Genomic DNA, 25912 nt, shown 5'->3' with positions numbered 1-25912 from the left:
TGTCTCAATTCCAATTCTTTCCGAAGCTTTTTGGTTTGTTTTGGCTTTTTTGTTCCGCACTTATATAAGACCGGCTCTAAAACACTAAACGGTGTTGCTTTATTCTCTTTTCACACTAATAAAAACATCAATCTCGAGCCGACCGACGCGACGTCCGATTAGAGACGTATCTTGAAAACCAATATGATAAGACACATGCACACTTAGGTAGTTGCCTACTTGTAAATCTATACCTAAGACAACTACCGACCTTCGGCTTTGTGCAGGTACAATTATTACAATTTTCCAAGGGATCTCTAATTTTTTGAAAATAAAATATACGGACCCTTATCTGACTGAGTTTAAGTTTTGTAGTTGTTGTTGAGTCACAGCGGCCTATCTGAAATCTGAACGGAACCTTAAGATGTCTAGGTAACAAACAGGGAGATAGATGGACAAACCTTGGAGTTTAATCTATACAAAATTATATGTATGAAGAAGCTTATAAGTAATTTCCAATATACCTACCTACTTTCGAATTTATAAGGTCTTTGATTGAAATAGCGCTCATTTGCATTGATCAGGTAATCGCGTAATTTACGATATCGATAGATTGAGAGGGATCCATGTTTATGGATAAGTTATGCTGATGTAGGTACAGTCAGCAACAAAGCTAGGTTTGCAGTTTGCACCCGGCCATGGTCGCCTGTACTGGCGGGTCGGGTGCAAACTGCAAACCTAGCATTGTTGCTGACTGTACCTCTTTGAATTATTGTAGGTTAACTAATTTCCAACGCGGAAATGCAGCCAGTATTCTTGGCACCATTCCACGCGGGCATGATTTATATAGCAATTAGATAAGGCTAGCTTTAAGTTTTTTGTAAAAAGTAATAAATAGTAACTTAAGTATGTACTTAAAAAAAAAAAAAAAAAACTTAATATTGCTAAGTCTTTGACATTTTGGATGTTAGGTTCGAAAACAACCTACATAGTAGAAAGTGTTTGAATACACTACATACCTGCCCCAAAAATATTACATCACATTTCCTTTACAGATTTTTAAACAAACCGTGAAATTCTTATCAAAAAACTTTGCATGACATCCATTTTGAAATATGTATTTATAATTCGTTGCTATAGCGGCAATAGAAATAGGTACCTAGACACTCTGTGACGACTCTACCTATTACGAACTGACAAGACAGTCAGACAGACGGACGGTCGCTCGGATAGCGGAGGCTTGGTCATAGAAAAAAACCGGCCAAGTGCGAGTCAAACTCGCGCACCAAGTGTTCCGCGCACTCGGGATTTTTTTTTCCGACATTTTGCACGATAAATTAAAAACGATTATGCATAAAAAGAAATAAAAATCTGTTTTAGAATGCAAACCTAACTGCCAAATTTCATAATTCTAGGTCAACGGGAAGTACCCTATACTTAGGTTTTCTTGACAGTCACGACGGACGGACGAACGGACGGACGGACAGACAGACAGACATCAAAGTGATCTTATATTATAAGGGTTCCGTTTTTCCGTTTTCCCTAAAAAGAACCTATTACCTGCAGCCGAGTAACCTAACCACTGTACATGCGTTCAATAGTAATAAGTAGGAAAACTGAATCGTGTTAGAACGAGATTATCAGCCCACGGCAACTTATTAAGATCACCTAACGATGTAATTGGCTCGAGAGTAGCGTTGGGGCTAATTTATGGAATCTGATGGAATCGAATGGTTAGCAACTTGTCTACGTCTATCTGGTCGCTCAACTGGTGAGGATTCGACCTTATTATGAACTAGATCATGCCCGCGGCTTCGTCCGCGTGGAATGAGCTTTTAAAAATCCCGTGGGAACTTCTTGATTTCGGCCGGGATCAAAATTTGCCTATATCAATTTCCAGAATTCAAGCTATCACTGTACCAAATCACACTAATATTATAAAGGCGAAAATGTGTGTGTGTGTGTGTGTTGTGTGTGTGTGCGTGTGTGTGTGTGTGTGTGTGTGTGTATGTATGTTTGTTACTCCTTCACGCAAAAACTACTAGACGGATTTGGCTGAAATTTGGAATGGAGATAGATAATATCCTGTATTAGCACATGGGCTACTTTTTATCCCGGAAAATCAAAGAGTTCCCACGGGTTTTCGAAAAACCTAAATCCACGCGGGCGAAGTCGCGGGCATCGGCTAGTTTCATATAGGTAAATCGGTTAAATGAAAGGGTCTTTAGGAATCCCGTGAGAACTCTTTCATTTAGGTATTTCTTCTGATAATATGGGCATGTAAGTACAGTGTATAACATGTACATTAATTAGTTGAGGAAAATAGATTGATTTATTGGATAAGTGGTTTAAATGACATTGTAAATACATACAATGTAGGAACGAAAGGTATATTTTTATAACAATTATTCGCAATCAGCTGCAATCATCAAGAATAATTTTATCAAATTACACTGGTAATACCAATTTTATTCTAACCTTATGACCACGAATTGGAGTAACATTGTAGTAAAACACAGTAAAAATAAACCATATTATGTACAAAGGTACCTACAATAATTACTCTTTAGGTTTTACCAGGTTTTACTGACAATTTCATCTGTCTTCGTCGAAGAACCGATAGACATCCATTAACACTGTATACAGGGTGATCCTATAAGGGTTTCTTTATTCCTTTTGAGGTACGGGACTCCAAAAAAATAACGTCAACCCGTTCCTCCGTTATGCCGTGCCGAAAGGACGCACTGTTGTACTTTCTTTATTAACATTAGTAGATATCTATTTATAGTTTTTGTCTCTACAATGTAACGACATAGACATGCAATGTTAAAGATTAAATACACATAATGGGACGTAATTATAATGGCAGGTACAGACCAAAGTGCTAAACAGATAAACATCTGCGAACTACGCCGTTGGGAATCAATTACCTTGATTAGTTAGCGAACATGAGATTTTATCTTGTCTTGTCACTATTGTATGATTTGCTCGTGTATCTATTACATTGTTGTAAATTGGCGACCTCTAGTGCAGTGGCATGGTAAGTGCTAAGTTGCTTAAGGGCCATGAGATGGGTCTGCCCGCGAAATTCAAATTTAATTGGTTTTTCGCAAATTGTAAACTAATGCAACTAACTAACTAACAAAGTAGCATTCCGAACCAGTGGTAGATTATTTTGACGATTCAAAAGCACTTGTAAAAGTTTAATTGAATAAAAATAATTTGAATTTGAATTTGAATTTGTAGGCTTATGGCATTCTAATAGCGCCAATGGCAGTATCATCTCCACAGGTTTATATAAAAATCTTTACTTGAAAGTGTTCAGTTTAAGAAATTAGTCAAAATAATGAGTTTGACGTGAGTTACTCACAAATTAGTCGATACTCTCACTAATTTCTTAAACTGGACACTTTCAAGTAAAGATTTTTATAAAAACCTGTGGAGACGATACTACCATTAGCGCTAATATATACAAGTGTAAATTAAAAATTTATAACACCCCCGACGATCCAAAGTATTTGAGTTTTCCAAAACATCATTTTCAAATAAATAATTATGTATTTAGGCAACGTCCATCTTGACAGCTTGACATTTGTCAATTGACATAATATTATGAACCTAACGGTTATCTAACCTTTTTTTCTACAAGAAAACTAGAAAAGAGCTGATAACTCTTAAACGGCTGAACCAATTTTTTTAGATTATAGCTAAGAACACTCTCGATCAAGCCACCTTTCAAACAAAAAAAAGTAAATTAAAATCGGTTCATTCGTTTAGGCGCTACGATGCCACAGACAGATACACAGATACACAGATACACAGATACACAGATACACAGACACACACGTCAAACTTATAACACCCCCCTTTTTGGGTCGGGGGTTAAAAATACAAACCGGAAGGGCATTCCACACCCTAGCACAGCGGTTCGTATCAGATTCAGAAACATTGAGCAAAAAATATGCTTCTACGTAAACACCTACCTACAACTTGGCATGGTTTCCTCACATATTTCTCAACGATCATAAACAGGCTGATTTAATTAATTTTTGTTTACAACAGCAACGGCTATTAATTAAACTATAATATACGACGTCGCAACGCGTCCGCGCGGTCAAATCCAATTATGAGAGTATTAAATGGAGATATCTTTGACGCTATTAAGTTAAACTGGCTTCGCGTTACGAAATAACTAATAAGTTATAAACATATAAATAATTTAATAATAGGTCTATTTTGTGATGGATGTACGCGAGACAAGAAAGGATAAGGAATGAGTATAAAAGCGGCAAAGTCCGACTCAGGCTCACGCACCGAGAGTTCCGTACGTACTCGGGTATTTTTCTGTCATTTTGCACGATAAATCAAAAACTATTTTGCATAAAAGTAAATAAAAATCTGTTTTAGAATGTACAGGTCAAGCCCTTTCATATGATACCCCGCTTGGTATAGTAATTATCTTACTTTGAAAATTTAAAACGCATTTAATTTTTTTTAAATGATGTAACCACAAATTCGCGGTTTTCAGATTTATTCCTTTACTCTTTACTTGGGCTATAAGACCTACCTTCCTGCCAAATTTCATGATTCTAGGTCAACGGGAAGTACAATATAGGTTTTTTTGACAGACACGACGGACGGACGGACGGACAGAAATACAGACAAAAAAATGATCCGTATAAGTTCCGAAAGATCGGTTCCGTTTTTCCTTTTGAGCCCTTTGAACCCTAAAAACATCCTAAGGAAACCTGCATGCCTACAAGTTCTCCACAATGCCCTCAAAAATAATTTCTAATTGCTTACTTTATGAAAATCTGTTTTCGAAAATGATTTCTCGTCTACATTTTGCTCATATGAAACTGTATATCTCATAATATCTCCATTAATTATAATTTATTCGTCTCAATTTGTCTTGCAGCCACGTTACGGAGGTCTCTACAGTCGAGCAAGGGATACCTTCCTAACGAAACTAATTGTCGAAGTCAACGCACCTCTAACTACATAACCCTCGCCGTTTGACGTACTAACCTCACGGACATGTTATTACTCGTTCTTATAGAACAGGTCATAAGCTTGAAGCGTTTTTTATAAAATAACGATTTAGCTCTTTATTATCTTTGCAAAATAACACTAAATACAGTAAATTATGTCCCTTCAAAAGTCCCTATTGTAGAACAGATTTTTAGGCGACTTTTTGCGTAAATAAACTGCATAACAAACTAGAAAATTGAAAAATTAACAACTTCATGTCGCATTTTACTTCATTATAACTTTAAATGTCTTTAGTTTGTTTTACAAGCAAATGTATTCTTTAGCCAAAATAAACAAATTCTAAACATCGATTTGCAATTTTCACTTTGACGTTTTTGAGTAAAAAATTTTTATCTCAAGCTAAATGAGCCTCGATAGCTCAACGGTTGAGGAGCGGACTGAATTCCAAAAGGTCAGCGGTTCAAATCCCACCCGTTGCACTATTGTCGTATCCATTCCTGGAAGAAGCTTTACACTTAATTGGAGGGCTCTACAATTAATAGTCATGATTAGCGTGGCTAATATTCTTTTTAAATTAAAAAAAAATCATTTCCCCGGCCTCTCTTTTGGTAAGGTGCAATTAGAGAGAGGTTGACACACAGAGATAACGTTGTTTCCGTTATCTGTAAAAAGCACTCTTTTGATTGCACCCACCAACGAGCTATCGCTACGATGAAGCGGGCTCCGTTATTAAATATTTTATTATTAATTTATTTATTTATTAATTTATTTATTTATTTATTTAATTATTATTCAAATTTACAATCTAAAATATTATTAAATAATTTAATCTAAAATATTATTAAATAATATTTTAGATTGTAACATGATTTTTCAATAAATTCACCTCTTGTCAAGTGTGAACTGTCGCCTGTAACTTGCGCCGTGCGAAGAACACAGACATGCACAAAGGGATCATATTATACCTCATTACATTCCCAAGTTGCTACAATCATTACCAAGCCCCACTAATTGTTCACTTGGCCTACCCATCAGCTATGAACGAGCGTTGAAAGTATTTACCTTACATGTTGCGAATTTTCACGTTTTAAATTATTGCACTCTACTTCTTGGCCAAGTGTCAGATTGTAAACCTTATACCAAAGTTACAAAATATAGCGTTAACATTTTAAATTCAACTAGCGTGAGATCTATTACGTGTCTATTAGGTATAAATCAATCGGTTAAGTGCGAATCGGACATGCAAGCGAAGGGTTCCGTACCATCGTACAAAACTACATAGGTATATACAATACTTGTTCATTTTTTTAATTTACATGGTAGTCATTTCGAAATTAGGAAACACACTCTGTGAAAATTTTATATCTCTACCTACCCAGTCCCCACGGGTCATGAGATAATAATATAACCCCCTGATAGACACACAGACGGACGGACAGTGGAGGGTTAGCACTTAGCACCTGATAGGTCCCGTTGGGACCCTTCGGTTGTCTACGGAACCCTAATAAAGTAGAGGTCATGCGTTTTCTAAGACGCGTGTGTAGTAGGGTTAATGATAACGCGTATCGTTATATAAATTAAATGCAAATTGGTAACCCGATCCCTACAATAGAACCATACGGTGCTTCAAGAGATCACTACCCAATTAATATACCTACATTAAAGGTGCCCACGCACTTGAACTGAACTGCAACTGCACGATATTCTCTCCAGCCGCGACGCGCGTACGTCACTGCCGCGCGTCGAGGCTGGAGAGAATATCGTGCGGGGCGCTACCGCGACGCGCAGTTCAGCTGCAGTTCAGTTCGAGTGCGTGGGCACCTTTATAGTAGCCTATAAATGCGAAAGTGTGTCCTTCAATGCCCGCAATGGAGCTATGGATTGACATTATTTTTTGCATGGCATAGATAAGGACCTGGAGAGTTACATAGGCTACTTTTTAGCCCGGAAAATCACAGAATTCACACGGAATTTTTAAAAACCTAAATTCACGAGGACGAAGTTTTAGGGATCAGCTAGTGGAAATATAAATTGTGGCTGTGGACTGTGGGGCGCCCTCCAACACGATGGACCGACGATATAAAAGCACAGATAAAGGGGTGTATGTTCTATTGCCGCTATAACAAAATAATAATAAAAACGGGCCAAGTGCGATTCAGACTCGATCACCGAGGGTTCCGCTACTTGGGCATTTTTTCGACATTTTGCACGATAAATCAAAAACTATTATGCATAAAAATAAATAAAAATCTGTATTAAACTAAATAAAAATGTACAGGTAAAGCCCTTTCATATTATGGTACCCCACTTGGTATAGTTATCTTACATTGAAAGTTGAAAATAAATTATTAATTTTTTTTGATGTACTTACCTATCAACAAATTCACGGTTTTCTGATTTTGACCTCTACTTATGCTATAAGTAATAAGACTAAATTTTAGGTCGACGGGAAGTACCCTATAGGTTTTCTTGACGGACACAACAGACAGATAGATAGACATGAGACAACAAAGTGATCCTATAAGGGTTCCTTTTTTTCTTTTGAGGCACGGAACTCTAAAAATTAAAAATATATATCTATAGGTAACTGCGTCCGCTGTGTCCAATAATAATATTTGCTTCTGTTATAAGTATTCGGCTTCTTTACCTAGAAATGTGTCGAATGCCACCAGATTTTGTCGTAAAAAACGCCTCTTGTGCAATCTGTGTGGTCGGGTGCCTTTTGTTTCACTAAGCAAACACGGTCGCGCAATAAATTGTTGCTAACAATCGAGCTAATTTGTTTCCCAAACATGACATCCGTTCTATTTTTAAAACATGTGAAATATCGAGTAAAGCTGGGTTCAGATTGTTGTGTCGTGATGTGTTGGGGCGCTATGTGTCGTGACGCGTAGTGTTCATACTGGTGTGTCGTGGTGTGTTGCAATATGGCATAATTTTACATCATTAATAATTTGTGAGTTGTGCGGTGTATACGTGTAAAATGTTTTTCTTGGAATCATCTGATACTGACAGTGATTTTGACGAAGATATACAATTTCTTATCATGGCAACTCTTCTTAAAAAAAAACAGAGATATTGGGTTCATCCTATAAATGAAGTAAGAGGCAGTAAAGGCGCATTTCACACTCTCATTCAGGACTTAGAAACTGATGACGAAAGGTTCCATCGATATTTCAGATTAACTAAAATTCACTTCGAGCAAGTACACTCTTTAATTGAAAGGGATATTAAGAAACAACATACGCAATTTCGCTATCCAACTACATTCACCGCGGTAACGCGCCGTACTGCTAGATTCACATCAGTGTGGTGTGTTGTGGCTCGACAGATCCCCCACCACCTCTATGGTGCGACCGGGCCCGAACGGTTGACGCCACGACAGACGCAGCCACAACACAATGCAACACATTGATGTGAATCTAGTCATAATAAATCTTTGAGACTGATTGCATTCTGTCGCGCCGCGACACACCCCGACACAGTAATATGAACCTAGCTCTGCAGACCGTCGCGGAGGTCACTTTTAAAAATAAATGAGGAGTTAGCGAACGAAATGGTGTACCTATAGTGCTCATATTTTGAGTTTCACTCGCCATTTTCAAAAGTACGGTTCACATTTAAATTAATAATTAATAAAATAGTAAGATTTTGACATGATATTAGAATAGACACACAAAGTTAAAACCCTACTATTTAACCGACTTCAAAAAAAGAGGAGGTTCTCCTTTCTCCTAAGTCATTTTGTAAGGACTGTACCTACAGTAAAGTTTAAACAGGTTTCATTCAGCTTTATGCTCCCATAGAATTAAACTATGTATGCTCCCTTATACCTACATACCTACTTACATGTCTAAATTCTACTACTATTGATACTTAGATACTTATTCCTAGCCTTTTACGCAGGGGACATCCCCTACGGCAAAGGGGTAGCACTAGATTCAGATCTATCAATAACAACGGAAGCAATAACATTTTATACACGAGTAACTAGAAAAGAGCTGATAACTTTCAAACGGCTGAACCAATTTTCTTGGATTATAGCTAAGAACGTTCTCGATCAAGCCACTTTTCAAGCGAAAAAAACTAAATTAAAATCGGTTCTTTAGTTTAGAAGCTACGATGCCACAGACAGATACACAGATACACAGTTACACACGTCAAACTTATAACACCCCTTTTTTTGGGTCGGGGGTTAAAAAGAGACCTACTTACCTAACTTTATATTATACCTACCTAGTTTCGCTGATGAATTAAATATTCCAGCTCCAATATAAACTACCTATAACAACAGCAATAAATCATTATTCCTGAGCTAAAAGCGAGAGCAAATAAGAGCACTTTGAGCAAAAAGGTTTGTTATCTATTCACTTAGCAATATGTCAAAATATTATGTTTAATCTGTTCTGCTTTGCCGGCGCCCGCGCCCGGGTCATAACATTGGCGCCACGAGATACGACAAGAAAAACTTAAAGAGGTTTTGCGCTTACGATCTTTTTACGAGAGTAGTTTTTGTGGGAATTAAAAAACCTTCCTGGAGAGTAAGTATTTGTTTTAGTTAAACCGGCCAAGTGCAAGTCAGACTCGCGCACTGAGGGTTCCGTACTGGGGTATTTTTTCCAACATTTTGCACGATAAATCAAAAACTATTATACATAAAAATAAATAAGAATCTGTTTTAGGATGTACAGGTAAAGCCCTTTCATATGATACCCCACTTGGTATAGTTTTCTTATTTTGAAAATTGAAACACATTTTTTTTTAATGATGTACCTAACCACAAATTCGCGGTTTTCAGATTTATTCCTGTACTATAAGACCTACCAAATTTCATGATTCTAAGTCAACGGGAAGTACCCTATAGGTTTCTTGACAGACACGATAGACAGACAGACAACAAAGTGATCCTATAAGGGTTCCGTTTTTCCTTATGAGGTACGGAACCCTAAAAATTAGGTGCTCTAGAATATAAAGACGTACTTACCTATCGTTAGGTTGCTCTCATATTATCTTAGAACCATATAGGTATTAGGTACATACAAAAACTCAAAATTCAAAATTGTGTGGTTTTTTTTTTGTTGCGTCATTCCCCTTTTGTTTTAAAAAGATGATCTCGGTAAGCAAATTGGTACTTAATGAGTTTTTTACTAATCACCATTTTGGGTGGTGGATTCTAAAACAACGTCCCTATTCTGTGATTCCGTCGACTCACCGTGTTTTAAATTAAGGACGTCTGCGGCGCCTCTCCCGGTAATGAAGATTTCGTATGGTGTCGTGCTTTTTTGTCAGCCCTGTCTGTTTGTTTTGAGTTCTACTTCAATTCATCAATCATATTCCTACTAGATACCTACCTACTTACAATATTATGGACGCGAAAGTTTGTAGGTATGTTTGTGCCCTTTCATGCAAAAATTACTGGACGGATTTGGCTGAAATTTGAAATGGAGATAGATTATACCCTGGATTAACACATAGACTACTTTTTATCCTGGAAAATCAAGAGTTCCCACGGAATTATAAAAACCTTAATCACCATCATCTAGTAGTCTAGTACCTATCATGTGAATCAATTTATTGACCACTAGGTAAGTACCCAGGTACTTATAGTTGGTTTGAGGTTATAAAATTTTGTTTAAAAGTCCCAATATTATGAAGATTTCGTACGGCCGATTCGCCTCGTTTTTTGTCAGCCATATCTGTTTGTTTTGAGTTCACCATCAATTATTATCCAGTTTTAAATTAGTCGTCGCGAGCACCGGTCTATCGCCGTCTCGTTCTTTCGTAGGTAAGTGATATCTGCATCTCTGTCGCACGAGTTTGTTTTGTGCGTGACAAGACACGCCCCCATTTCTTTTGCGGCACGGGCCGGCCGCCGGTAGCCGGCGACTCGTTAACTTTTTTTTCGTCCGCCTGTGTGTGTTCGGCCTAATATTTGTGTAGGTCGGGAAAAAAGTCGATTGGTGTGCAGTGGGAGGCGCAAGGAATCCACACTGTTGTTTCTTTTATTGATCTTGTGCATTAATTACCGGGGGATTTCTAAGAAAATGTCTTAAAAACCTACCGGGCTGTAGGTAGGTAGGTATTTCATGAGAGTTGTCACAGAATGTTTATTTCTCTAAAAAAAAACCTAGATGGCGAATTTCAAAATGACCGCCATGTAAATTAAAATAAAATAAAAAGTGTTATATCTTTTACGATGGTACGGAACCCTCGGTACGCGAGTCTGACTCGCACTTGGCCGGTTTTTTTCTTTCAGTCCGTGACACTGACAAGTACATAGAACTTATAGCATTCGTTAATTTCTATTTTCCTTTGAAATACGTTCGCTAATGAGCTCCGTTCAGTAATTCCCGTCATTTGACGTTTCGTGCTATCGCGCGATTTGGCGACCACGCGAGCCTGTACCCACCCTTTACATGGCTTGTAGCTTATAATCCGTTCACGCTATTATAAACTTTAGTACCAAGGATTATCGACTATTATCCTGTGTGACAAATAAGCAAGTACTGATGTTACCTCATTCTACTTTTACATGACTTTTAGCTTAAAATTCGTACACGCAATTATAAGCCTTATTACCAAGAATTATCGACTATTATCCTGTGTGACAAATAAGCTAGTAATGATCATGTTGCCTCATTTCTACTCATTTAGATGGCAGTAGTTTTGTAAAAGGTAAAATTATTCGCTTAGCTGGGAGGTTCCGAATGCAAGGATAGTATTTTTTATTTAAATGTGTACTGAACTACCTTTTTAGGGTTCCGTACCCCGAAGGGTTCCAACGGAATGCTATTACTAAGCCTGCACTACTTATCGGTAGACTGTACGTCAATCTGTCTGTCAGCGGGTTGTACGTACCTATATCATGAATCGTAATAAGTAGGTAGAGAACTGAATTCTTCACAGAGTGTATTTCTATTGCCGCTATAACGACAAATTGAAAAGAAAATTAAAAAGTGTTATTTGATGTAAGTATGATGTTACGGAACCCTTGAAGTGCGAGGCGTACTCGCACTTGACTAATTTTTTTTATTTGAAACATGTACCTATAGATGGAAGTGGCCTCGACTCTCAGCGATGAGAATTAACATGCGGAAAGATAGAGATAAATATAACTACATAATTGCAGATGTGATAAAAGATTCATTCACGTTACATTGCCGTCAAAGTGAACACAAATATTTAGGTAGACTAACAAAACAACCAATGTAAAGGGTGTATGTTGTTTCACAGCTAAAATAATATTGGGCATAGGGTGCTTCCACACATGTTCGACGAAGACCGCGCCTTCTATCTCGCCAGTTTTGTTTGTCCTCATTGGGTTCAAATAAAATAGATCATTCGTACAAATTCCAGCGAAACGACCGTAATTCTGGCCTTTGATTAAGTTTCTGAGTAGAAGTTTTACCTAGAGTGTATTATGAATCGCTAATTCAGAAACTACGCACTATAAGTCAGGTGTATTAGCGAATATTATGTACTTTCCTTTTTCTTAACTATATCATATCTAAAGTGGCTCTTTGATTTAACGGTGTAGTATAAATGTTTACTTAGGTAAGTTACATAGGATTAAAACAAAGGAAAGTTCCGAAAATTTCTTTTTAGGCACGAACTGTACGGTATTTGCCTATGTAAAAAATAAATTATTTCACCTTGATTAATTTTAAATAGAGTGTCTTCCGAAATACGTAAAATCCACGGCCTTATTATAGTTTTAAGTGTAATAACTATTTTAAATCATCGATCAAACTTAACAAAGCACGTCAAATCATTGTGACGTCACATGCTCGCATACTAAACGCGTGTTTTGAAGTTTGATAAAAAGTTACTGATTTAACTAGTTGTCAAGCACTGGATGTTGCTTGAACCTGCATGAGTATTCAGTAGTTTGCACGCAAAAGATTAGCCAAAGGTCATGACTCATTTCCCTTATAATTGTATCGACATGTCTCAAGGCTCAAACCATTTTCTAAGCATGCTGAATGGTACTTCCCGAATATGTGTGAAGACACCCTCACGGCGGCTTCAGACAAAGCGCGTTAATCCGCCGCTAATGCGTATAGAGGGGGATTGGTCGCGCTCGCAACTGATTGCGATTTGTGAAATTTAATTTGACACAGTGACGAGGTTAAAATAACTCATTTGGGAGGGCGTCGATTTCTGGAATTACTAAAACTATTAAAATCTTTAAGGACGGAAAGGCTTCTAATTTCCAAATCTAGTCTAGTCCTAGTCTTAGCCTAGTGGCTAAGGCTAGGACTAGACTAAGTCTAGTCTTGGCAGACTTCACACCTTCACACACCTTTTTTTAAAAACAAAGAATATTAGCCATGCTAATCATGACTAGTGCTCCCCTTTCCCCTCCAATTAAGCGTAAATCTTGTGCCAGGAGAGGTTCCTACAATAGTGCAACGGGTGGGGTTTGAACCGCCGCCGACCTTTAGGAATTCAGTCCGCTCCTCAACCGTTGAGCTATTGAGGCTAAGCACACTCCTTTGAAAACGTTATGGAGAACTCTCAGGTATGCAGGTTTCCTCGCGATACCAGGTTAAAATGCAGCCTATGCCTCTCTTCAGGTCTTTAAATACACCCATGAAAAAATCACATTCCGTTGTGCGTTGTGTTTGAAGGACAAACCAAGAAACCAATAAACCAACAAACCGATTAACAAACTAGCAAGCACATTTTCTAATAATACTTAGGAACCTATTCTTAGTGATCATTTTAAATCCAAAACTATTGTACTTAGGCAAGTATTTAATCTCATGTCTCTTTATTAGGATTCCGTTCACGGAGGGTGCCAATGGGACCCTATTATTACTAAGCCTCCGTTGTCCGTCCGTCCGTCTGTCTGTATCTCGTGAACTGTAATAGGTAGAGAGTTCTCACAGCATGTGTATTTCTATTGCCGATATAAACACATATAATAAAAACTACAAAATGATCGCCAAGGAATTAAAAAAAAATTAAAAGGCGTCATTTCTTGTACCTACGATGGGACGGAACCACAGATTTAGTGCCTTCTTAGTAGTTCTGTGTACGGAACCCTTCGTATGCGTGGCCGATTTTTTATAGTACAGATATAAACCAACACACTATTCAATAAATTGAATCGCAGTTCATTTTATCGCTCACATAAAACTCCTGGCATCCCTACAAGTCGAACAGGCGAACGCGCGCGAACAATCGGTTTTTGCGGTGGCGACACTGTTATTGTGTCATTTTCCGACCCACTAGCCAGACATATTGCTCCTTTTATCACCGTTTATTGTAGTTCACACCTATTTGTTTGTTTCCTAGCTTTATTTAGGGAGCTTTGCGGACCCTTTGTTGGTCTGCGCCAGCCTTTTATTGAAGACTTAATGCAATTTAGTCAAACTAAACAATAAACAGTAGTGTTTAGTTTGTGTAAGTAATTCAACTAACTAAATAACAAATTGCACACTGAGAAGGGATCCATTTCGGACACTGTTATTTTGTAGGGCTTACATCTAAATAATAAGACTAAATACGTGAGTATAGCCGTAACAATTTATACTTATAACTAGATGATGCCCGCAGCTTCGCTCGCGTGGATTGGTCAGATCCCCTGCAGCATCAGGATTGAGGAGTTGGAATCCAAATTTTTTATGGAACAATGTCGCAAAGTTCCCTAACCGATTTAAAAAAAACGCAAATCGGTTCAGAAATCTCAGAGATATCAGTGTACATAGGTAGAAAAACACAACTCCTCCATTTTTCAAGGTCGGTTAAAAAAGTAGCCTGTGTTACTCCTTGGTTAATCCTCTAAGTACCTACTTGTCTGTGAAAGCCCTGTCAAAATAGATTTAGCCATTCCGAAGATTAGCCCGTCCAAACAGACACGACACTTCAATTTTATTTATTAGCATAGATATATAATGGAAATCACTCACGATATTTTAAACGTTGAAATAGTTTTACTCACTTGCCGAATCAACGTAGAAGCGTAGGCACATCAACAAAATTTTCTTTATTAGGTAGGTAAGTTAACGTGTAAAAATAGTATTAAAAGTTGAAACTTTTAATACATCCGGCTCTATTCACATTCATGTAGCCGCGCCATTAACTTGTGTGTAATTAATTCACCTCACCAACCGACTGTAGGTTAGGAATTATTAATTTAAATAGAAAAACCGTAAAGCAAATCGGCAAGCAGGTGGTAAAACGCTCATAAAACAGTCACTGTTCAAATTTGAATAAGTACCTACTTCAGTGTAGCGTAGGGCTGCCAACCGTTTTTTAACCCCCGACCCAAAAAGAGGGGTGTTATAAGTTTTATGTGTGTATCTGTGTGTCTGTCGCATCGTAGCTCCTAAACGAATGATCCGAATTTGATTTAGTTTTTTTACAGAAAATTAATTCTGGCTTGCTCAGTTCTATCACCCTTGTACGGGCTAATGCGCTACCTCAGTGAACGGAGTGCAAGCCTGACTCGCACTTTAGGGTACTCGCACTCGCTGGTTTTTAGGGTTCCGTACCCCAAAAGGAAAAACGGAACCCTTATAGGATCACTTTGATGTCTGTCTGTCTATATGCCCGTTTGCCCGCCTGTCGTGTCTGTCAAGAAAACCTATAGAGTACTTCCCGTTGACTTAGAATCATGTTTGGCAGGTAGGTAGGTCTTATAGCAAGTATTGTAAAGGAAAGGAATAATTTTATTATCCGAAAACCGTGAATCAGTGGTTACATCATATTAAAAAAAAAATGTTCAAATTTTCAAATTAAGATCACCAAATGGGGTATTTTATGAAAGGGCTGTACATTCTACAACAGATTTTAATTTATTTTATGAATAATATGATTTTGATTTATCTTGTAATATATCGGAAAAAATACTCGAGTAGGTACGGAACCCTCGGTGCACGAGTCTGACTCGCACTTGGCCGGTTTTTTATTTAGCTTGCAATATTGGTGCAATAAATGGCATGTGTGATTGTATTGGCTTCACTGGCACGTGGTGGCGAGTGGGGTGATCAAGTCGCATCATACCACCTGCACACTATTTATGACTGTTTGTGAGTTTTGAGAGCCGCTAATTACTATGGAAGAAATTACTTGACTTGACTATATAACCAATTCAATGTTCTACTTCTTTACACATACATATTATTTGTAAAGCTTCAATAATAATTCCTAACCATTAAAATACCACTTAAAAAATTCTAAAGTAGGTACCTACTTAGGTGACTCAGCAATACCCATTAAGCAAGTAGATAGGGAGATATCTAGGTAGATAGTTTCTTTGAAAAATTGAAAAGAGCAACCGTCGAGTTTCTTGCTGGTTCTTCTAGGTAGGAACGGCATTCCGAACCAGTGGTAAATTATTTTGACGATTCAAAAGCACTTCTAAAAGTCTACTTGAATAAAAAATCTATTCTATTCTAATCTAAATCTAAATAGGTACCTACCTATATAAAAGGCGAACCTAACTGATTGATCTATCAACGCACGGCTCAAACTACTGGACGGATCGAGCTGAGCATGTAGATAGCTATAATGATGCAGGTATCTGCTAAGTAAGGATAATTGAAAATTCTAGCCCTAAGGGGTAATTTAGGGGGTTGAAATGTGTGTAGTCCACGCAGATGGAGTCGCGGGCAAAAGCTAGTCTTATATACATAGATCGATACCTAAATCAATGTTTGACTAGCCTACAAAGAAATATTGATAGATTTCTGTCTCAGATATATTTACTTATAATTATTAGGAATACATAAGATTTCTAATAGGTGTATCAATTGAATTTAGAAAACCTACTTACTGTAATGTTGCATCCATTTAAAAACACTGCACTACTGTATATTGCTTTTATAATAGGTATTAGTTCGACTCTATCCTTCTCTAAGCGCAGATAAATAATGATAGATTTCTATTTCTAACATACTTAGATAACTAATAATTTATAGATACTTATCAATAATTTAATAATTTCTAATGTCTAAAACAATATCAATTATTATTGAATTAGAATACCTACTTATCTCTTAGTTTAACGTTTTAATATACTTACTGTAATGTTGCATCCATTTAGGATACTGTAGCTAAATCGAATGCACTAAGTTATCTATAAAGCGAATCTCAGTCCGTATTTAACTTCCATCAGCATATCTCTGGCGTTTTGCCATCAAGACGGTCCTTTGAGATTAATTACTTTGGATGCAAGTTTATTTATTTATTTATTTATTGACGACCAAAACAGATTACAATAATAACTTTAACCTAATTCTTAAATTGCTACATTTTGACCTTATTGCAATCCTATATGGTCGCACAACATGACCATGGTTTTTAAGGCACGCTTAGTTATTACTTAATATTAATAAAGTTTTAATGTAAAACACTTGATACTCGATCTAAATAATAACCTAAGAATTCGATGAAATAACAATGTGAGCACCAATATTCTATTATTTTACTTAATTATCTTAACTACTTTTCTAACAAAGTTATTAAATCTATGATCAAAAATATCTATGTCTAAATCTGTTATATTATTATAGGAGCGGCACATTCTTATAACAGTATTATAATATGAGGTGTTATTTTTATAAGTTTCCAGTATAAAAGTTTTTGGTTTACGATTAACATATCTAACATTAAGGTTTATCTGAGAAAGTAAAGTGGGGGAAAGTAAATCAAACCTTCGTTGTATCTAATGTAATGGCATACCAGCTACCTATTAACTCTGGCACGTTTCGAACATTGAGATTTGATCAGGGTATGAGAAATGAAAATCGAAGAAAGCGGAGTATTTTCAATGGATTTTGAGGACAAAGGAAGTATAGAAAGCGAGCAAAGCATTCTCGATTTATCAAACTGAATAAGTCTTAACAAACCATTGAAAAGTAAGAGAAATGGACAGTGTGGCTAATTCTTAAAACAATTTAATACGTAGCGATATAGCTGAATGTTTTCAAAAGATAATGCTAATTTTTTTGTAGTAACAATCTATAAACTAAACTAAAGTGATACTTATGTCTAAATCAATGACTTCTATATAGTCATTGGTCTAAATCGATAGTTATCGCTTTCAAAATGTTCCTTGCAGGAAAGAAAAGCGCAAGACATAGACCTTTCAATTTAGTTTACAGATGTACAAAATGTGTAAACTAAATTTTCAAGATTCAAGATTCTTTATATGCAGAAACATTTTTAACTCCCGACCCAAAAAGAGGGGTGTTATAAGTTTGACGTGTGTATCTGTCTGTGGCATCATAGCTCCTAAACTAATGAACCGATTTTAATTTAATTTTTTTGTTTGAAAGATAGCTTGATCGAGATAGTTCTTAGCTATAATCCAAGAAAATCGGTTCAGCTGTTTGTAAGTTCAGCTCTATCCTAGTTACTGTAACCTTCACTTGTCGGGGGTGTTATAAATTTTTAATTTAGGTACCTACACTTGTTTTACGATGAGATGTTATTATGTTATTCATATTGTCCAGTAGAATTGAAAGGTTGGTGTGTTTTTACCTATCACACTTCAAGATTTCGACCAATAGTAAAGCACTTGTAAAAGTTTATTTGAATAAAAATCTATTCTATTCTATTCTTTTCTGTAATTTCACTTAGGTATAATAAATGCTAATATTATGTAAATTTTCCTACGGTACATGCAAAGTTAATGAGATAGGCTTAGGTTAGGTTAGGTAGATTTTAATGAAATGTTTCCTTTATAAAATAGGTAGGTAGTTTACAAGCTGGCAAAATATACAATTTAAGCACTCATAAACTGGCAGATCTTGCCGATTAGCGGAGAGGCAGTGGCGCGTAGTAAAAACTGAAGATAAGATAAAAGAATATTAATTTTTCTTCCATTGCTATACAAAATATAAGATAGGTACTAGCTGATGACTTTTTAGAAAATCCCGTGGGAACTCGTTTATTTTCCCAAATAAAAAAATAGCCTATGCTATGTGTTAATCCAGGATAAAATCTATCTCCACTCCAAATTTCAGTTAAATCCGTCCCGTAGTTTTTACGTGAAAAAGTGCCAAACATACACACATACACACAAAAACTTTCACCTTCATGATATTTTAGTGTAAAGTGTGATTAGTGTGATATACCTAACTACTTAAAACAGTCTTCGACCTCAAAGTGTATGGAAAAAGGACGACTGAACACGGTATAAAGTAGCTATCCATTTTGTTTCATTTAAGTAATTTCCAATTTTCTTGATAATTATAATTAACCAGGAACAGTCTTTAAAAATATAAAGCCAGTTACAAGTTGGGTAATATTTCTCTTCGTCTTAATATCTCTCCAATTATATCCAAGAGTTACAGTTTTTGAGATGAATCAGCAAGCAGATACAAAACAATAGTCAAGAAGAGAATATAAGAGTGGGTGTCTATCGGGTGGGGTTATTTGAATCGACACATATAATGTAAGCAATGTTTGGATTATGGAGGCGACAAGCTCCGTTAAATTAGTCTTTCACAAAACATACAATCGTAGTTTACATTTTTATGCTCAGTATCTAACAGTGTATCTTTGGCAGTTATTTATATCAATGTTTTCCCCACGGCTTTTCAAAGCTTCGCCAATTTTTACACAACCATTACATGGCCCCTTGATACTATGATGTAGTATGATAAATAGCTATAATTAAATGAAGAGCTTATTTATTCATTTAAAATGTAAATATCGTACAGTATGAGCTAAGGTGATGCGGGGCTATTCCGTCGGCGGGGTTATTCCAACTTTTGCCTGTAACTTTTATACTTTAATGATTTATCACTAGTGGCATCTATGAACGGATAGCGAAAACTCTTTTTCTAAAATTGACATTTAGATGGCGCTGCTAAAGCGTTAACTGTTTGGCCGACAGTCATGTTTGTTTAGGACGCCATTTTTGACAAGTGTAGTGAAAATTAAGCTCCACGGATTTGGTATCAAAAGTGAGTAAAATTTATCATTTTCTATGGTTTCTATGGTTAAGGGACAATTTAAGAAACAGGAAATTATTTTGTGCTATTCAGTTTTATTTTGCGCTTTGTTTTTACGGAGATATTTGATGCGACATAATAACCCCTCAAATTCTAAGATGGGGGCTATTCCAACAAAAATGATATGACATAATAGCCCCACCATTTTAGTACGGTATTAAAAATAGTCAGTGATGTGCTAGTGTCGATAAAATAATGATGAATGTTTATATGGGGCTCATACAATCTGATTTACAGTTATTAAATATTGCATTTTCTAAAATTTATAAAATATAATGTATTTTTTTTTACTTATTTGGGGAGCACTGTAATGTATTAGCGAAATAAAGTGAGTCAGATTAATTTTATTAGACTACCTACCTACTCCTTTACATATTTTTTTACCCGACTAAAAGAAGGGTATTACCCGTATTAGAGTTAGACATTTTCGGTTTATTAGACCACGATTTTTTCTGCAACTACTGATTCGATTTTGATAAATGTGGTGTCATTAGCTTTGTCTTAGCGGCCCGATGGTCCATATCTATATGATGTCATGACGAATTCAATATGACGGATATGACATTCAAAAGTATGACAAGAAAAAAAAAGTGAGAGTCGTTAGCATTGTCTTAGCGCATCTTGAGTGTTTTTTTATCTATATGACGTTACGACGTGTTCAATATGGTGGATATGACATTCAAAAGTATGAGAGCAATAAATTACGTATTTAAAAAAACTAAAAAAATTATTCAAATTATTTTTCTAGTTTAACGAATCCGTTATTATGCAAAAAATTACAAAAATAAGAATAGTAAGTATTTAGTCGGGTTTTAGTTTTTGAACTTTATCTTGTTTACTTACTGCAATCTTAGATACCTACTTACTAACCTATGTTCTCTTATTAAGGTGAACTAAACACCTCTGCCCGACCTGACCCTTTTAGTTCGCCTTGAACTTAAAATTTAATTAGGTTTTTTATGTCTTAAGTTGGTAAAATTTAAGTAAGTACTTATGCTCAACAAATATACGAAAATCACTATGACATGGCTGTTAGTTACCTCAAAAGATGTTTGTTCATTACTTCATGTCTCATAAAAGGTATAGTGTTATTTCGTTATTAAGAATATTAAATTTAAATTCAGAATATTGTTTTAAAGACTACGTAATTTAAGATAGAAACTATAAAATTAAGACTGTTTAGTAATTTAGTTACTATTTATGTTACCCTGTTTTAAGCGGTACAGCGATATAAGTTCTGAAGACTACTTGATTTGCCTCATTAGATATTTAATAATAAATATATTAATTTTTACGTAACCTATCTAATTTTGTTTTTTTTTTACTATCCTACAAACAATTAACACCGCTTTTTTAATACACTGACTATTGCTACAAGAGTACTTGGTGTTAAAACTCCTACTATCAGCCGTTAAAGTAAGATAAAACTTTAATTCAATAATTTGAAACTGATTAAAATTTATCGAGTTATTCGGCACATCACTAGCATGTATGGAGGCGCGGCGTAATAGCCCCATAATTTACAAAAAAAGATTTTAAAGGAATTTGAAACCTCCTACCTTATATTAAAACTTAGAATAGTATGTATTCCGCTGTGATTCTTATGTACCACTAAGTATTACCTAAATAGAATCATAGATGGCAGAGACACAATCAAAAGTCGGAAAAGCCCCGCAGCGGGGCTATTCCGCCGTTTTCCAGAATTCAAATAAAAATTCCTGGTTGTTACATATAGGCATTGATTTTCTACAAAAGTAATACAGTGTAATCATTAACAGATAAATGATTTTTATGATGCACTTACTCATTTGTTGTTATTGCTTTCTTTAGTGAAATAGCAAAGATTTGAATTATACACGTCACTTTTTTTAGGCGGAATAGCCCCGCATGACCTTATACCTACCTATTTATAATATTTTAACATGATAGACGCTTAATTGACGATTTAATGGTTCCGTAGGTACCTCAAAAGGAAAAAAGGAATCCTTCTACCTATTACTTCGTTATCTGTCTGTCTGACTGTCTTTCTGTTGTTGCTCCCGTTGACAAATCTGTTAATTGAATCGAAAAGAGCAACATTTGAACAATGGAATGTTTCGAATTAAATCGATTAATCCGCCCCACTTTGTCACAGAAGCTCCATGTGTTTTTGTCTCTAGTTATAGGTACGATAGTAAATTAGTAATGTCTGCAGGTATCGATTATAATGCCGATGCATGAATGACAAAAAGGCAGTTGAATCGAAAAGAGCAATAGGTACATTTAAATGGAATGTTTCGAAATAAATCGATTAATTCGCCCCAATTTGTCACAGAAACTTGATTTGTTTTTGTCTCTACATTATAGTTTATAGTAATGTCTGTAGGTATCGATTATAATGCCGATGCAAGAATGACATACTTAATTATAGGCAGTTGAATCGAAAAGAGCGATACATTTAAATGGAATGTTTCGAATTAAATCGATTAATCCGCCACACTTTGTCACAGAAACTCGATGTGTTTTTGTCTCTACACGATAGTTTATAGTAATGTCTGTAGGTATCGATTATAATACCGATGCAGCGGAATCGATTCGAATCCCGCCAGGGCGCATCAGAAACGCAGCGCAGGTGGATTACATTTGAAAATGGAACGCGACTTGACAATTTAGTTTTTTGTCAAATTTGTAACGCTATAGTTTTGCTGCGATTCATTTTAAGTAGTTAGAGGTAGTTTAGGTACTTACACCTATCTTGACACCTAAGTACCTACTTTCGAGCGTGCTTCAAAATCTGACAGCTTTTTGGCTGTTAAGTAGGTACCGATGTGGACGGAATATAGGTACCTATAGCTGCCATTGATTTTGAAAGAGCCACGTAGCTACTTATCCATCTAGCTATTAGACTTATTTTACTTTCACATTCTAACTTAACAGGGCTCTCTTCGTCACTAGCTTCATACAATCGTAGTTCCAATTTCATTTGAATATTAAGCAACCAAAGTCCATGAAATTTTGCAGACATATGCTAGAAACTAATATCTGTGTAGGTATGTGGTGTTTTAGATTTTTCTAAAAATATGTAGTTTTAAAATTACAGGGGCTCAAAGGATTGTATGTAAATATTTAAGACCGCGTAACTTTGAAACCGAATATTTTAACAGAAATCTGGAAAACCACAGACATAGATATTAGTTTCTAGAATATGTCTGCTTTCATGGACTTTGGTTGCTTAATATTCAAATGAAATTGGAACTACGTTTGTATGAAGCGAGTGACGGAGAGACCCCCACTTAAAAACCTCAAACAAGTATCTGCCATACTTACTGACTTAAAAAAAAATTATAGCCAGTGTCACTATGTCCAGGCATTTAGAAGTTGTGGTGGAAAAACCCAACTCACATAGTTAGGTACCTACTATAGCTACATACCTACCTAGGTGACAGACACACAAACCTTGAAAATATTCCTTTTTTTGGGCATTCGTGTAGTAAACATGCATTAAACATAATAACTTAATAAGACATTAAGCTCTTAACCCTAAGGCCAAAGCTAAAACATTATTATAATAATAATAATTCATAACAATGTAGATAACTAGACATGGTACTTAGGTACCTAAGTACCTATTATACGTAACCAAAAAAATGGAATCGATATGTAGTAAGGTAGGTACTTACCGGTAATCGAGTTCTCGGAACAGACTATAAACAGGGGCACGAGTATAATCGCTCAGGTGGACAATTATAACATAATATAATATTATCTTATACCGACATAATTTTGTATTGAGTGTACTGAGTAGTCTTACCCGTATATCATACAGTTAATTTATAGAGGAATGTGCAGCGCCCAGACAAGTCGCCAAGACTTCAGGGCGCTAAGAATTCAATGTAAATAGTTTTAGAATATTGTAAATACAATAAATAAATAAATAAATAAATAAATAAATTGCATATTTAGGGTTCCGTAAGAAGTTACCGTATACGAATAAAACGGCGCTAATCGTGAAACTAACTCGTTAAAATAAACAAGTGTAAATTAAAAATTTATAACACCCCCGACAAGTGAAGGTTACAGTAACTAGAAAAGAGCTGATAACTTTCAAACGGCTGAACCGATTTTCTTGGATTATAGCTAAGAACACTCTCGATCAAGCCACCTTTCAAACAAAAAAAATATAAATTAAAATCGGTTCATTAGTTTAGGCGCTACGGTGCCACAGACAGATACACAGATACACACGTCAAACTTATAGCACCCCTCTTTTTGGGTCGGGGGTTAATAATAAAGAATATGATATTTTTATTCAAATCCTTGTAGCAATCTAAGTAGGTAAGTACAGTGATAGGGAAACAAAACACAACTTGATAAGCATGCAAGAAATTATCTTACTACCATTCCTACGGAACCCTTAGGCGAATTTTACGCGCTCTTGGCTAATTTTTTATCAGTACAGTGGCATCGCAAGGTGGACACTTGTACAGACAATAAAAAGTGGCGGCAACAATTGTACCGAGTGACAGACCTATTTCTGCATTTCGTTACGGATTTTTGCTTTAGGTCTCGCTCGTGGTCTAGTGAGGAGAAAACTCTCAATTTTGATAATGAATCGACATCTGTCAAATTTTAGCTAGCCTAAAACTGGGTGAATGACGTACAACCATAGGTACCTACTAGTACACTAAGGTACTAGGTCCTACCTAGTGGCAAATGCAGTTTAATATGGTACATAATAGGTGTACCGAAATTTCATATTCCTAACATTCCTAACTAGTTAGTTTTTATATAGCCCCCGTCACAAAAATGGTCTAAAACTGACAATTTTGACGCCAATTTCCTTATTTTTAAAAATAAAAAAGTAAAAAATAAGTGTATTCGTATCTATAGAGGTACTCTACTCAATGACCTCTAAACAAAAAAAAATATTTTCGGCTCCTTTATCTACTTATGGAAGTCCCCCTGAAAAATAATTTAATTTTTTTGATTCAATATTTGGTTTTGGATCAACGTTCTACACGGAATACCAAAATTTCAGGTTTGTAGGTAACTTATTTAGTCTGCGAGCTAGAGACCTGTGACACGCGGACAGACAGACAGACGGACAGACAGGCAGCAGAGTGACGTTAATAGGGCTCCGTTTTTACCTCTTGGGTACGGAACCCTAATAAGTACTTATATAGTATTTAGAAGAATGGATATTTGTAACTATGTTGTTGTATGTATGGAGTGGGTATCTCGCTGGTTCTGCGCTCTTTTGTTAAACTTACAAAATTCAATTACAGCCAACACTAAAACCGTTGCACCCATTTGAACATATCATAGAATTTAAACGGTTCCAAACTCACTGAGGAATTCGTTAGCGACGGGGTGTGTTAGACCCCGGGGGTGGAGGGGGGGTGGAGCGGGGTTGTCACTGCGGGGCGTTTTCCATTTCACGCTCCGTTCGCCTCTGATGACACCGCATTCCGCGAGGCAAATGGTTCGACAAATGAGACGGGGGTCGGACACGCCCCTCGTCATAACTGGGACCTGGCTGCAGTGGCGAGGACAATTGATCCAATTTTACACTCCACTCACTCCTTTATCCATAGACAAACACTTGGTAGAGTAGTTTTGACGGTTGCTAGACAAACTAGGGAAACAACACAAACAGTTTTTTTTCCCTAACTACAACAAAACTTAAAGCTAGCCTTATCTGATAACTGTACAAATCATGCCCGAGTGGAATAGTCCCAAGAATACTGGCTGCATTCCCGTGCTGGACAGCCTTTGCGCTAAGAATAATAAGCCAGGCTAAAATAACACAAACAGTTCACTTGAATCGCGAATATAGGACTTATAGGTAGGTACTTAGGTCTAATTTAGTTTTCCTTAGTTTATCCCAGAAACCTCAGAACACGTTGGCAACGCGAACTGCCCAGTCTTTTCTAGACCTTCTATTTAATAGGTATCGTCTGTCCACCTTGTGGGGGGTTCACTGCGTTTTCTGG

The 25912-nt window shown here is 36.3% G+C and overlaps 1 protein-coding gene across 1 annotated transcript in view; it reads left to right on the top strand.

Moving 5' to 3' along the window:
* Positions 1–25912, top strand: part of LOC123877760 (homeobox protein BarH-like 1b) — a 96094-nt gene that overhangs the window by 39123 nt on the left and 31059 nt on the right. The window lies entirely within an intron of this gene.

This window comes from Maniola jurtina, chromosome 24, assembly GCF_905333055.1.
Source record: "Maniola jurtina chromosome 24, ilManJurt1.1, whole genome shotgun sequence".
Taxonomy (NCBI): domain Eukaryota; kingdom Metazoa; phylum Arthropoda; class Insecta; order Lepidoptera; family Nymphalidae; genus Maniola; species Maniola jurtina.
Note: the sequence above shows the minus strand (reverse complement) of the source record. Positions and strands in the feature narration are given on the sequence as shown.